Genomic DNA, 13,731 nt, shown 5'->3' on the forward strand with positions numbered 1-13,731 from the left:
AAAAAAAGAAAGAAAAGAAAAAGAAAAAAGAAAAAGAAAAAGATAAGAACAGTTTCAAATATGTTCACAGAATCACAGAATGATTTGGGTGGAAGGGACCTCAAGGCTCATGAATCTCCAAACCCCCTGCTGCATGCAGGGCCACCTACCTCCACATTTAATATCAGACCAGGCTGCCCAGGGCCCCATCCAACCTGGCCTTGACACCTCCAGGAATGGGGTGTCCACAACCTCACTGGGCAGCTGTTCCAGCACCTCACCACTCTCATAGTAAAGAACTTCCCCCTGATATCCAACCTATATCTTCCCTCCTACAACTTAAAAACATTTCCCCTTGTCCTGCTGTTATCTACCCTTTCAAAGAGTTGAAAGTATTGAAAACTTTCAAAGTGTCGCAAAACACCTGTGCTTCTTATTTACAGGTCAGTGGTGTGGCCCTAGCTCTTAGTGCTTATCTGCCTGCTCTGATCTGCTTCCAGCTGATGCACCTATTAGACTTGCTCTGCCATTAACCTGGGATTTAAACCATTATTGGACAGCTTTCTAACTCTTAGAAAAAGCCGGTGTGGACATTCTCCAATAGCCCTCTCCAGGGGCTCTCTCTGCTTTGCTTTATAGAAGTGCCCTAGGAAATCACATGGTTCTGGGCAGATATTAAAAATCTTTTGCCAAAGAAATCCTTTGATGTGTTGGTAGGGGAAGAGACCTTCTCATTTGATACTGCGAAGCCCTGGCTGAAGAATGAGTTGCATCACTCCCTGTATCCATCAGTTCTGCACTACATCCTTGGATAGAAAACTTCTGTTGGGATCAAAGTCTACAGCTATCTTTGTAAGGAAGGAAGGCCACCAGCAGCTGCAGCTCCTAGTGATGCTAACCTGGACTAAAGGGAAGGCAAAACTTGTTTTGTACAGTTCTGTTGGCTTTCCTGTCGTGCTCATGTTGCTCAGCAGATCCTTCGCACTGCCCAGTGCCGTCTGACTGTCAGACATCAATCCTGCCACCCCCTTAGAAAAAATGAACTCCTGAGTAGTTTAGATTGACTTTACATCCACAAGGCTGCTTCAGGTTAATATTCAGACACACACAGTGCTGCATCATTCCTTCCTGAGTCCTCTTCTTCCCGAGACAGCCCTCATATCACAATACTTGGAACAATGTGAAAAGAAGACTAAAAGTTTTGTTAATTGGTGTCTTGGGAAAACAAAACAAAACAAAATCTTTTTCTCAGAACTGCTCTGGAGAACAAGGAAGAAAACTACACTTTAGGATATGGAAAGCAAATATATTGGCTGGCAAAACGTAGTCAAATAGCAACAGGAGCAAGATCTGGTTGGCTAAGCTATTTTTCACCTTTTCCAGTCAGTTTCCCTGTTTTCTTTCCTTACCAGGGAGAATTCCTGCCAACAAAGCCTGCCCAGACACGCTGCTCTGGACGCTGCTGCAGCTGAGGACCTCGGTGTCAGAAAAGAGTTCTGTTGCAGAGGCAGCAAGCTTAAGTAACAGACCACTAAAGCCTTGAATCCAGTAAACAACATAGAATAAAAAGGATTCCTTTTTATTATGGTTTTGTTTCAAGGCTATTTTGGCAGCCAGGCTACTAAAGCTCCTCTGTAATAGCTGAAGTCAAGGAGCCAGCCAGACACTCCGGGGTGTACGGGGATTTACAAGTCACAGCCCCATTTCCGAGGTGTTTTGGGTGGGAGTAAGACATTTTTATGGCCCCACCAGCAGTCGTCTGGAATTTCAGGGGTGGGTATTAAAAGCGTATTTCACACACAGCTCCCTGCTGCCAGGCCTTCCAAACAACAGACACGGCAACATGTCTGCTGACATCTGTGGTGGTGGGTCCCTGCCCCAAGGCCATGGCCAAGTCAGGTTGGATGGCTTCAAGGCAACACCATGGCCTATTCCTGCTGGAAGGCTGAGCACCTCTGCTGAGCAGCTCCAGAGTCCTGGCGTAGGCATCCGCAGCACACAGTTCTGATCGCTGATGGTGCTATGAGACATCGTTCTTCTGTTTCAATAACTGCTGTGTATGTGCTGGTGTTGCACTGAAATTAAGGATGTGACATGCCTGCCAGACATTACAGTCATTTTGTGCAATGTAAATCAAGCAGAAGGTGGCACTTTACTAAGCTTTCTAATATGGGGAGGCAGCTCCTTTGATAAAATAAATAAAACAAGATATCGAGAAATTAAGCAAAGAGTGCTGGTGAGATCCCTGATCTCACAAAGTATTGCTAAAAATTTCACTCCTCAGCACCACATCTTTACAGTGCTCTCAGGATCTCCTCCTCTGCTAACGTTACTGAGCCATGAGCGCGTCAGCTGTCCTACCAAGGACAAAGAAAGTCACAATATTTATTAATGTTAGTTGTGAACTGCTTCTTTCAGCTCAATCTGTGCCCCAGCGGATTTTTTTAGATCAACCTTGGTTTGTACCTATTACAAGTCAATGTAGAACTCTGAGTAGTAAATATACTGCATATGCTAATAGGCTGTGAGTAGAATCCAAAGCTTGAACTCTATGGAATAGGGTACGTAGCTTGGCAGCTCTAACTGAATTAAAAATTACCTTTCTCAGAACAATCCTGTGTAGAAGCCTTTGAGGATTTATATCAGATCACTCGATTATTGCACAAAGAATTATTCAAAACTGACATATACAGCAATTTCTGTCCTTTTGATTTTGTTGTTTTGATGTAATAGGCACAGTAGCATATAATAGGACTTGCTACATGGCTTTATTCCTTTAAGAGTAGGTTGCTCATTGCTTTGCTTCTCTCCCTCCCCCATGCCATCAAGACTGCAGCATGTGTTTTGGAGAAGAAGACATAAATCGCACCGTGAGGCATAGGATGCTGGTGACTAAGTCTCAGTATGACTCAATGGGAGTGGGCAGTAACAGATGTACAAAGCTGGTTAGATTTGTGTGCTATTCGTTTTAAGGCTGTTCATATTTTAAAAAGAACAATCAAGTGGACCTGGACGGTTTGAGATGGTAGAAATGAAATACAGAGACTTGAGTTTGTGTGCAGCACAATGGTGCCAGAGGCAGCGTGGTCCAGGAGTCAGTTGGGTGATTGTGCAGGAGGAGTTGCACACACACCAATGTCAAAGTGGATAGAGCACCAGGCTTGAAATAACAAAGCATAAATCACCCTAAATTTTTTAAATTAATCAAAATAAATTAATGACCTGCTTGGTTGAAATGTAAATATTCAGTCCCAAAGAGGCACGATCTAAAAAGTTAGGGATTTATTGATGGCTGAACTCCAGCACAGAACCCAATAAGTGAAAATCACCATCCATCTGGTGATTATTCAATGTCCTCTATAAAAAAACTTGGCAGTTTCATGGGCGACAACAGACACGCCAAGAACTAAAGAGCTACTGGAGCTACTTTTCTCCATTTCTCACTCGTGAGCTGATGGTTCAAATTGTCGCTATTTGATCTGAAAGAGCTGCTGATACAGAATTTCCCAGGTATGGGAATAAAGAGAGCAATGAAACCAATAATTCCTTAATAGTTCCCTCAAAAAAGCTGTCCAAGCTGAGTTACCCTGATCATGGCAAACTGGCAGTCTGCAGCACACCCTTCTAAAGCTCTCAGTGGTCATTAAGCTCCATCAGCCTACAGCAAATGCATCTTTTCTTCCGAGGCTGTAGACAAGATTCATCTAAAAACACTGTCAAGAGCCCATGGACTGTTTTTTGTTTGTCTCTCAGTGTCAGGCTTCAATTGCAAGAGCACATTACTGTGCTGTTCATGGAAAAAAAATCAAATTTTCTTTCAAGCCTGTGCTCTCCTGCCAGGATTCAGCCTTTGCAAAGCAGCCGAGTGTAGCCTGCAGTATGTGGACCTGGGGTGGGATGCAGCCACTTCTGCCTGGTGCCCCATCCTGTGCACAGCATGCACAGAGCTTGGATGGGAACACTGCTGTCCCCTGAGCAGTAAATCACAGCCCATAAAGAGAAAGAGAAGGGCTGAGAGAAGAGCAGAGAAAGCAAATCGATGGAGAAAAAGAAATTCTCAATGTTCTCTGTGACACCACAACCCACGTACAATGCCTGCAGCAGCAAGCTCCCAAGTATTCCCAGCCAGTGGGAGAAAGTGGTTGCCTTTAAGTACTGCAGCCTGATTTACATGTATGGAGCGACTGGGGAGCGGACTGAACATCACCCCAGTGCTCCGCAGTCCCTGCTGGATACAGACTCTTTGTTAAACCCCTTCCTGGGTGCTCAGGCAACTTTCTCTGTCGAGACATTTCCTCCAAGAAGAACAAGTTAAGACAGACAAAGTGAAAGCAGAAGATAACGTACCTCAGACCTGGTGAACGTGATCAGAAAAATGATGAGGGAACCAAATGAGACACCGCTATGGGGGGAGGCAGCAAGAGACTGCAAATGTTACCCTTCAGATGGCATGTACTCCGTGCCAACAGAGTTCCTTTCCAATACTTACATAAACACAACAAAGGATTCCAAGGTATTGCAGAGGAAAGCGCACATTTTCTATAAAACAGAACGTCAGCCACATTAAAATAGCAGAACCACAGCAAATAAAGGATGATTTTGCCATAATGCAATGAAAACACTTGAGGCACACTGTAGCACAGGGGCAATCTGGATTCAGTGCAAGGACCATCAGGAGCTTAGTAAATCAGCTCTGCACTACATATAAAGTCACTGCAGTTAAATGTTTTTCCCAATTTCTGTAGGCCAGATCTCTTAGAAAACCATGGAAGGGAGAGGGAAACAAAACAAAATCAGAAATAAAAGCCTTCAGCTGATGGCCTTGTCTGAGCAGGGTTTGCTGGGTTCTCTCTTGCATGTATACGACTTTAAGAAGTGACATTTACGGCAGGCAGAAAATCCCTGACCTAAATACCTGAACTATAACTATTTTTTTTGCAGCTCAGTGCATTTAGGAAGATAAGTGCTACTGCTTCCTTTTGTTTTCAATTAATAATTGTGGATACTCTTAACAACGAGAAGCAAGCTTTTAGCAGGAAAGTCAGGTGAGGGAGGGATGTACTCTGATCAAGTAGGCCTCGGCCAAAAAAAAAAGAAAAAAAGTAGAAGCAGAAAATGAGGAAAAGAAAGGAAGAACAGAAAGGCTCCATGCCTGGTGTACTGGAGACCAGAATGGGAGCTCTGAGGTGACAGCACATGGAACCTATGGTGAGGGAAGATTCCCCATTTGTTCTCCTGCTCTATTCTCCTTTGTGATTCTGTAGCAGCAGAAAAAAAAATTCCAATCTACAAAATATACAGTTGCTTTGCTACAGCTTTTGTTTTAGCTTTAGCACCACACGTAGAAAGAGACCATTATATACAGGATGCTTAATTTCATAGGATAGACTATTTGTTTTCCTTTTCCCAAAAGAATGGATGACTTTATTCTCCACCCCCTGAGCTCCTCGTACAATTTGCTGAAGCTGGCAACATAAAAAGCCCTCAAGGACAGAAGGAAGATCAAATTGTCAGAGACAATACAGAAAAGATTGTCACAGTCACAGTGTGATACTCTGCCTTAAAATCAGCTTGTGTGTCCTTCAGTCCCACCATATGCTTTGAGCTGAGAGCTGCAGACATAGAACTGGTACCTCTCTTATTTTTTTCTGGTTAGTGGTGCCATTCAATAGCAATAAATGACATTAAATCGTTCATTCTGTGAGAATCCAAACTTCATTACAACCTGCATATCCAGTTCCAGACTTACACAACATCCTGAGCCGGATGGAACCTGAGCTGGAGGGAACCATAAGGATCACCATCAACCCCCAGCTCCACACAGCAGCACCCAAACCCAACCCTGTGTCTCAGAGCGGTGTCCCATGAGCTCTGGCATTGGGGCCGTGCCCACTGCCCTGGGCAGCCTATTCCATGCCCACCACCCTCTGCCGAGAAGCCTCACAACAGGAGCTCCATCGTACTACAGGCACGTCTACACAGCAATCACAAGTGTGGCATCAGCCAGCTCGCTTTCACCCCGCTCCGACACAAGGGTAGCCATGACAACACCCAGTGAGCGTAGGCTGTAAAATCCCCGTGGGAGGCTGAGTAAATACTCCAGCAATTTAGCTCACTTGGAGCTCCTCGCTCCTGCTGCTGTATGGCTGTCAGGACTCAGCCGGGCTAATTTAAGGCAAGCTTCAATCACGTCTCTTCCCGCAGTCTAGACACACTGTAGGCATCCATGTACAACAGGTAGCACGATGAGGTCCTACTCTCTGTTGGTATCTTTAAGTGTTACTCAAAAGTGCATTTCTAATTACTCTACATGCAACGCTAACATTTTAAACTGGACGTCTCCCCAAATAAACTGTGGGCTTCTTTCAAAGTCTATGGCTTCCCAGTGCAGGAAAGACCCCTTAGATGTGAGCTATATTCATTTCCGGCTCCTTTAAGAAGTCTTCAAATTTCAGCCATCTAAATCCTCACGCACCCATTAAGCACAATGGTTACAATGGACCTGTCTGAATACGCTGTGGAGAAAGGACCAGGAAACACTCTCATATGCAGGTAAATCAATCCAGAACTTAAGTATGATATTTACACACCTGTGTTCCCAGAAAGTTGTTTCTGCCCGATGTACTGTTTTCTAAACCCAGCAGACACTGGTCAGCCAAAACAGGCAAATTTGCATTTGGTTTGGCTGGCAGTTGGTACATGACCGTGTTTCAGAAAGCATTTGGTCCTGCCTAGAGAGCGCAGGACACATTTCCATGTTAGGAGGCCTCCCTGACCGTGGTGACAGATGGACAGAGTGCCAGCCTGGCACGGCTGGGGCTGTTTGATACACGGCTGTTGCTTCAAGACACGTGACAGACAGTCCCAATGCAGTTTTCACAACAAAATAAACCTCCCTTTGGGATCAGTGAGCCAGGCTCTGCCAGGGGCATTGGGAGAGCCTCTGCCTGCAGCTCAGCCCATCTCGACCACTCACTGTGCCACGGGGCTTCACCAAAATCCTCCCATAGAAGAGATGAGCAGTGGAGCAGGAAGCAAAACTAAGCAAAGAGAAGTACACCATTTGTTTCTCAAGGTGAGTTAAAACCACAAGCAGAAAACCTTGTCTCAGAATAACATTTGTTATTTTTGCTTGGCTTTCTATTTTTATAGAGAGACAATACTAGCAAAAATTAAATTAATGTGAGCAATGTGGTCCTGAAGGTATACTGGTTATTTTTCTCATTAAAAACGGCAATTTCTATCTGTTCATATCAAGTAGTTGCACTGCTATCAGTGAGCATTCAAATGCGTGCTGCAGTAACACCCCTTTTGAGTTTCATTAGGATGGAAATTTTACTGCCCACAGTCATTATAAGCAGTTAAATACCAATTAGAAAAGCATCTCTTACATCAGAGCGAGAGGATACATTTACCAAAACATATGAGTTCTAGAAGCAAAAGCATTAGTTCCTACAGTGAGAAACAGGAGCAGGCTGTCACTGCTGACTGTGGCCTCCAGGGACTGGAAGTGACAGAGCTCACCTCACAGGGCATCTCTTCTTGTTTTGCTCACATGTAGTGCATGCTCTCATATATGAGAATATATATGGTAAACAGTCATATATAGTCATTTTCTGTGTGTGCATCTACATAACAAGCTCACTAACTGCTGGTTCTCTTAAATTCAGATGATTTATTGTTTCTTGCCTTTTAAATCAGCTCACTGCTGGAGCGATTCGGGTGATGGAATGTGCCCAAATGGCACAGGGGTCTGCTCTTCCCAATGGAAAGCCCTGCTCTGCATACAACCCACAGCAAATTGTGCTTGCAGGTGGCTTCCACCAGCTCTGCGATTTACCTTTAAAGGTTGACAACAATATTGCTTTGTATTCTCCTAATTTCTTCCTGATGGCTGTAAGACATCCTGGTACAGATTAATGGTTGCTTGTTTGTTTTTTTTTCTTCTGTGGTTTTAGCCTGTATTTCAAATTGTGTCATTTTTCAGGATGAATACCCTTTCATTCCACCCTCAGTAACCCCGTACAGAAAAGAGGAGCAGCACAGTCCCTGTGGGCTGGCTTTCCTGCTGCCTCCCTTTCAATCCATCGGCACTTGAAATGCAGTGGGCTGGCCCTGTGTCAGCAGGATCCTTTTAATCCTCCTGCCAATCACTCTCTCTTCCCACTGATGCTCCAGGCCCCAACTCCCAACTTCAGATTTCTCTCATCTCCCAGAGCCAGAGCAGCCTCTGCTGCCCCACCTCTCCTGGAGTCCTGACTCCTTCCCACGCAGGGATCGAGCTGAAATCTCTCCCCCAGAGCAGACACCCTAATCCATCCCACTCTGTGCAGCTGTAATGTGGTCCATAAGAACAGCTAGAACACAGGGACCAACAAGCACAGCAGAAAGGAGCTGACAAAATTCCCTATATCTTATACCAGCATAAATTCCAATTACCACTCACCAAAACCCTGCCATCTCCTCGCTAACAGTGCACCCAAAGTTTTGCATCTGATCCCAAGAAAGAGCCATCATCATTATTGGACATTCATTCATTCACAGGCCTTGAATTGCAGCGAGCTCAGCATTAAGTCTGGCAGCAGAAAGGGAAAAATGCAAAAGGAACATCTGAAGGCTGCAGTACGTATCTTTACCCTGACATAGAGTCAAATATCACATGAAAAGACAGGCAAAACAGCAAATAGAAGCTCTGATCGACGGGCCTACCAAAAAGCTGCAATTTGAGGTTTGCAATGCCTAGCCACAGCAAGGGGTTGCACAGCAGTTCAGGCTGCTCTGAGATGATCAGGATGAGAAAACAGGCATTGCAGGATGCAGAGAGCAGATGGTTTCAGACTGAAATTAAATAAACGCCCCAAAAAGATAATCTCTCTTTCCAAAACATTAAGGAAAAGTTATGCAAGGAAAAAACCCTGGCTGCATTCTTTAACTGCATAAAAGAACATTTTGTTCAGCCTTGAAATATCTATTGTAACTAAATGCTGTAAAAACAGGACAGCAGCCCTGTGCCAGCCATGCATACAAAAGAGACAAAACAAGATGAAAAAAAACCACCAAAATACCCGAGAACCACGCATCTCTTACACAGCCTGAAGAATGCCTCTCAGCTGAGTCCTGCAGCGCACTCAGGCTTCTCCACTTAAATGAATGCAAAACCGACTCCCTTTTCGAGTCCGTCAGAATAAATAAATGAAAAGAAAATCAAACCTGAAGAAACCCACAGACAGGCGAGCCACATTCTGACTTACAGCTCTGAAAAATCCCGCAGTCTGGCTGGAAACGTCCATTGAAGAACTGCACGCAAGGCTTTTCCCTAAAGGCAAGCACATTTAAACATCTCAGGCTCTGCTACTGAAGCCGATGCTGCAACAGATGGGGAGCGGGGCTGGGTGTGTTCCTCCTTCCCATCGCAGCGCTGCGCGGGGACAGCGGGAGCGGAGGTAACTGAGGAGAAGGCAGGCGACGCTTGGCTGCGGGCTCCGTGCCAGGGATGCTCCGACCATCGCAGGATTCCATTACCCGGCTGCGGAGACCTGCCACGTTCGCTCCAGCAGCACCGCCTGCGCAGGAGGGTCATTAAGAGCCTCACCGGCTGCCTTAGCTGAATGCTGCGGGTCCAGCGGGGAAGTTTGCGAGTTCAAATAACCGCAGAGGTTTTTTGCGTGATCGGGAGAGAAGGGAGCCTATTTCGGGGAGCGGGAGCTTCACGTAACTGAGGCTGCATCTGCATCGGTGCACCGGGGAAGGCAGGGCAGAGCAGGGCTGGGTGCTGCGCTGGAGCACAGAGCCGTGGGCCCACTCTGTGTTGGTACCAAAGGTGCCCCTGGGCTTCACTTCTGCCTTCCGCAACGTGAACAGAGGAAGATTTAATTTGCTTTGTAATTTGCTGTAAGGATCTCACTGGGAAAACAAGTTGTCTGACTGCAGAGTGTGACATTGCCATTAGATATCAAGAGAACAGCACGGCTTTTGGGATTATATCACGTGAATTATGTATGTATGCTAGCACAGCAGTGCAAACCCCCCGATTGTGAGCTGAGCGGTGGGGGATTTGAATTTTCTTTTTCAGCAACAGGTCTTTGAAAAATCTTTCTTTATAATCACATCCAGCTCTGATCAAAAGGGGGCAGATAAACAGGAGGAAGACCGACATTTTGTATGGGTTGTTAGCGATAGGGCAAGCTGTCACCAGATAGGGCTAGCTTTAAACTAAAAGAGGGAACATCCAGTTAGATGCTAGGAAAAAATTCTTTACTCAGAGGACAGTGAGGCCTCGGCACTGCTGCACAGAAAGCTGTGGGTGCCCCATCCCTGCAGGTGCTCAAGACCAGGTTGGATGGGGCCCTGGGCAGCCTGAACTGGTGGAGGGCATCCAGCCCATGGCAGGGGGTTGGAACTGGGCTTTGAACCAAACGATTCTGTGGTTCTATGATCAATCCACCAAGCAATCTCATAAAGTGTCCTTTACTGGCAAAGCACCTCCAGGCCATGAGGCTGCGTCCTTGGCTGAGACATTGGTGAAGTCTGCCACGGATCAGGTCACCCCAGGGAGAACAACACCAACATTAGGGCAAAAAGCAGAAAGATCCTATTGCAGCTTCCAATATTTTAACAAAAGGCATCAAAACATTCATGCAATGAACTGACACCTCTCTGGAGAAACAGGTGGCCAAATCCTGAGCCGTAAGGCTTTGCCAACCCTTTCTTGGCCATTTCAGAATAACATTTGCCAGGATGGACTGAAACAGTTTTTAACATAGGGGGCTTGCTTTAATTAATGGCTACTGGTTCCTAAATCATTATAGTGTGAGCAGCGTGGCTCACACACCACTCTCACACTATTCAGAACTCAGAACAACACATCACAGGAACCTGCTCCCCTTTGCAATCAGGTGCAACCAGTGCTGTTCTTTATTCTGTCCAAACCAAATAACAAACATCACCAAAGCCAGGAAGGAATTTTTGTTCAGCAGCACCAGAGGCACGCTGGGTGTGCGTCCATCTGATAAAACACGAACGTGGTGTTTGCTCACAAATGGCAGCTATTGCTCGGAGCACTTGGAGACAAGCTCAGCATTTGCCTCTTTCCATACAGAAATGAACAAATATTTAGTGTTTAGGAGGCTTTTCCCCAGCTTAATGAATATTTTACGCACGCAGAACATACAAATTGTTTGGGAAAATAAACAAGCTTCCTCTTATAATTCTGTTTCTGTGTTACCAGAGAAATCAGTCTACCAGCTGGGGCAAGCAAAACACATTTGTGCCTGTCCCACCGCAGCTGTAGGAGAAAGGACCCATCTGTGGCTGTTCTTAGAGGGCAAAAAGGAAGATTGGTGCAGTCTTGGAGTAAAAGAGGCTCTCCTACCAACCAAGCCACAAGGCAAGGATCAGCTCAAACACTTCCGTGTATAGGCAGCTTAAAGGGATTATTCTGATTAAAGATCACATCAAATAAAATAGGTATTAAAGCCAGGAAACTGTCTCATATCCCTAAATCATTCCTTTCAAATCACTCACAGTGCTCATTTTGATACAGCCAATTTAAAGGAACACCAAGATCTATTAGAGGGTTTTTTTATTAATTCATCTTCAAAACCAATTCCGGTCTCAAAGTCTGAAATGGCACAAATTCCACCTTGAAAATATCCCCTTTCCTCCCCCACCTTTGGATAAGGAATAGAAGCAAGAGAATCACATTGCACAACCACATCTGAGATAAGCAGAACAGTTAATGGTTTAGAAACAATTTCATAAATATTTGCTGAAATAGTTGTTGGATTCCATCCAGCTTCTGACATCCACAAAAAAACATTTAGTAATTTGCCATTTTCTTTCACCCTTCTGGGATGAAAAATAGGCAAGAATTTTTATCATTATTATTTTTACAGTTATGAAATGACTGCTTGCATTTATGTGGCACGTGTCCTGCCCAAGAGCCCCAAGATATTCCTAAGCCCACAGGCCTGAAGTGTCAGTTGTGACTGCCCGTGTCTGTGCTCTGGTGTGAGATGGTGAGGCTGTGTTTGCTCAGAAGTGAAATGCAGCAGCCTGGGTGACAAAGAATAGGGCTGAGTTAATGCACGTCATCTCACATGAGGTTGTACAATGTGAGAAGACCACCAATGTATGCTTGCAAATGCCGTTTTCTGACAAATTCTGGGAGTCTGTAAGGATACAAATCCAAAATTCCCTATGCTAGTGCATAAGCTTTTTCCTTATACACTAAGGACAATCCTATAAGCCTCCAGAAAATGTTTTATATAATCAATTTCCCATGCAAATAGATTTTTCAGTGTGATTTTTTTTGTGTCTGAACCCACTTGTGCCTTCTAGGGTGAGTCAATCTCTCACCTGCAGTGCATAGATCAAAACAGGAGGAAAGCAGATGCGTGACTACCTCGTTCTCACCAGCCTAGAGGTACGAAGCTGGCTGCCTAACTGGAACAGTCACTGTTGTACCAGCTGTATCTTGTTTTTCCATTCAAAGAATTTAACAAAAAATTTCAGAGCCAGGCTCTCAATCAGCTTCAGATTCTGTTGCACACAATTCCTGCACAATTTGCTCACACTGTTCCAAAACACCGATCCCATTTCTTCTTTTTGGGCCAAGAACAAGCCTAAAATATCATGAATTTCCAACTGGCAGTACAGCAACCTTCCGCCATGTCCCAGAGGAGACTGAAAGGCTTTGCCATTGGTTGGTGTTCTTTATATGCTATAATTTCCACAAAAATCCAGTGGTTTTGTAAGTACTACATAAATGAGTTCACAGGGCCTGATTCCATTAAAATTTCCTTGTCCTGACTTACTAAGCAAGTCTTGTAAAATCTACGGAGAAACTCCTTGGAAAATGGAAACATACAGTTGAGCTACAGGCCTGCAAGGTAGGGCAGAGCATTTGTTCATTCTGGGTCCTTTTTCATACACCTATTTACACGGAATGCAGTCATCATATTTATGGTTGCCTTATTCCTGCAAAATGCTGCAGGGAGCAGCAACCAAAAGCAGCATGCAGCACAGATGTGCACCACAGCCTGCAGCCAAGGAGGCAGCACAGCTGGGAGAAGCTCCTTGAAGAGCATGAAAAACCACAGCAGCGGTTGGAAGGCAAGGAGAGCCCAAGTGGAAGGTGAAACTGGGGACTGAAAACTGCCAACATGCACCATAAATGATACCAGTTCTTAGTAGGATGTGATTTCTCAGGAACAGATTCTTAGCAAAGGGCAGCTGTGATCTGCAAGGGCTAGAAAAGGGAATACAAGAAAAAAGCAGGACACCCCAACAGTAAGAGGTAGCAGTGAACTGTGGAGTTCATCACCAAAAATAATAAAAATTGGAAAATAAAGGTGGCGGGGATGATATGAAATGGAAAGAGAGGAGAGAAACATTCCATGCAAAGCAAAATCCACAGTTCATATTTTATTCATCTCAAACAGTCACAGTTTTTTCTTTGCAATTTTTCAGCATGATCTACCAAGCAATGGAACAAACAGTTGGAATTTGTGACTCACTGTTGACAAGCCAGAAGCAGAGCATCCATGTGAGAGCCACCAAAACCTGGCAAAACCCATCTCTTGGAGTCAGCACCCCAACCTCTGCAGCCACGGCCCTGTGCCAGGATGCCCCGAACCAAAAACAGGACAGATGCATACAGCTGATACCTGCTCGGGTTAATATGCCTAATTCTTCACTAGCTGTTTATCTTCTCTGTGTTTACATGCATACCCAAACCATAACCATATTGAA

Source organism: Meleagris gallopavo, chromosome 6 (genome assembly GCF_000146605.3).
Source record: "Meleagris gallopavo isolate NT-WF06-2002-E0010 breed Aviagen turkey brand Nicholas breeding stock chromosome 6, Turkey_5.1, whole genome shotgun sequence".
Classification (NCBI taxonomy): Eukaryota; Metazoa; Chordata; class Aves; order Galliformes; family Phasianidae; genus Meleagris; species Meleagris gallopavo.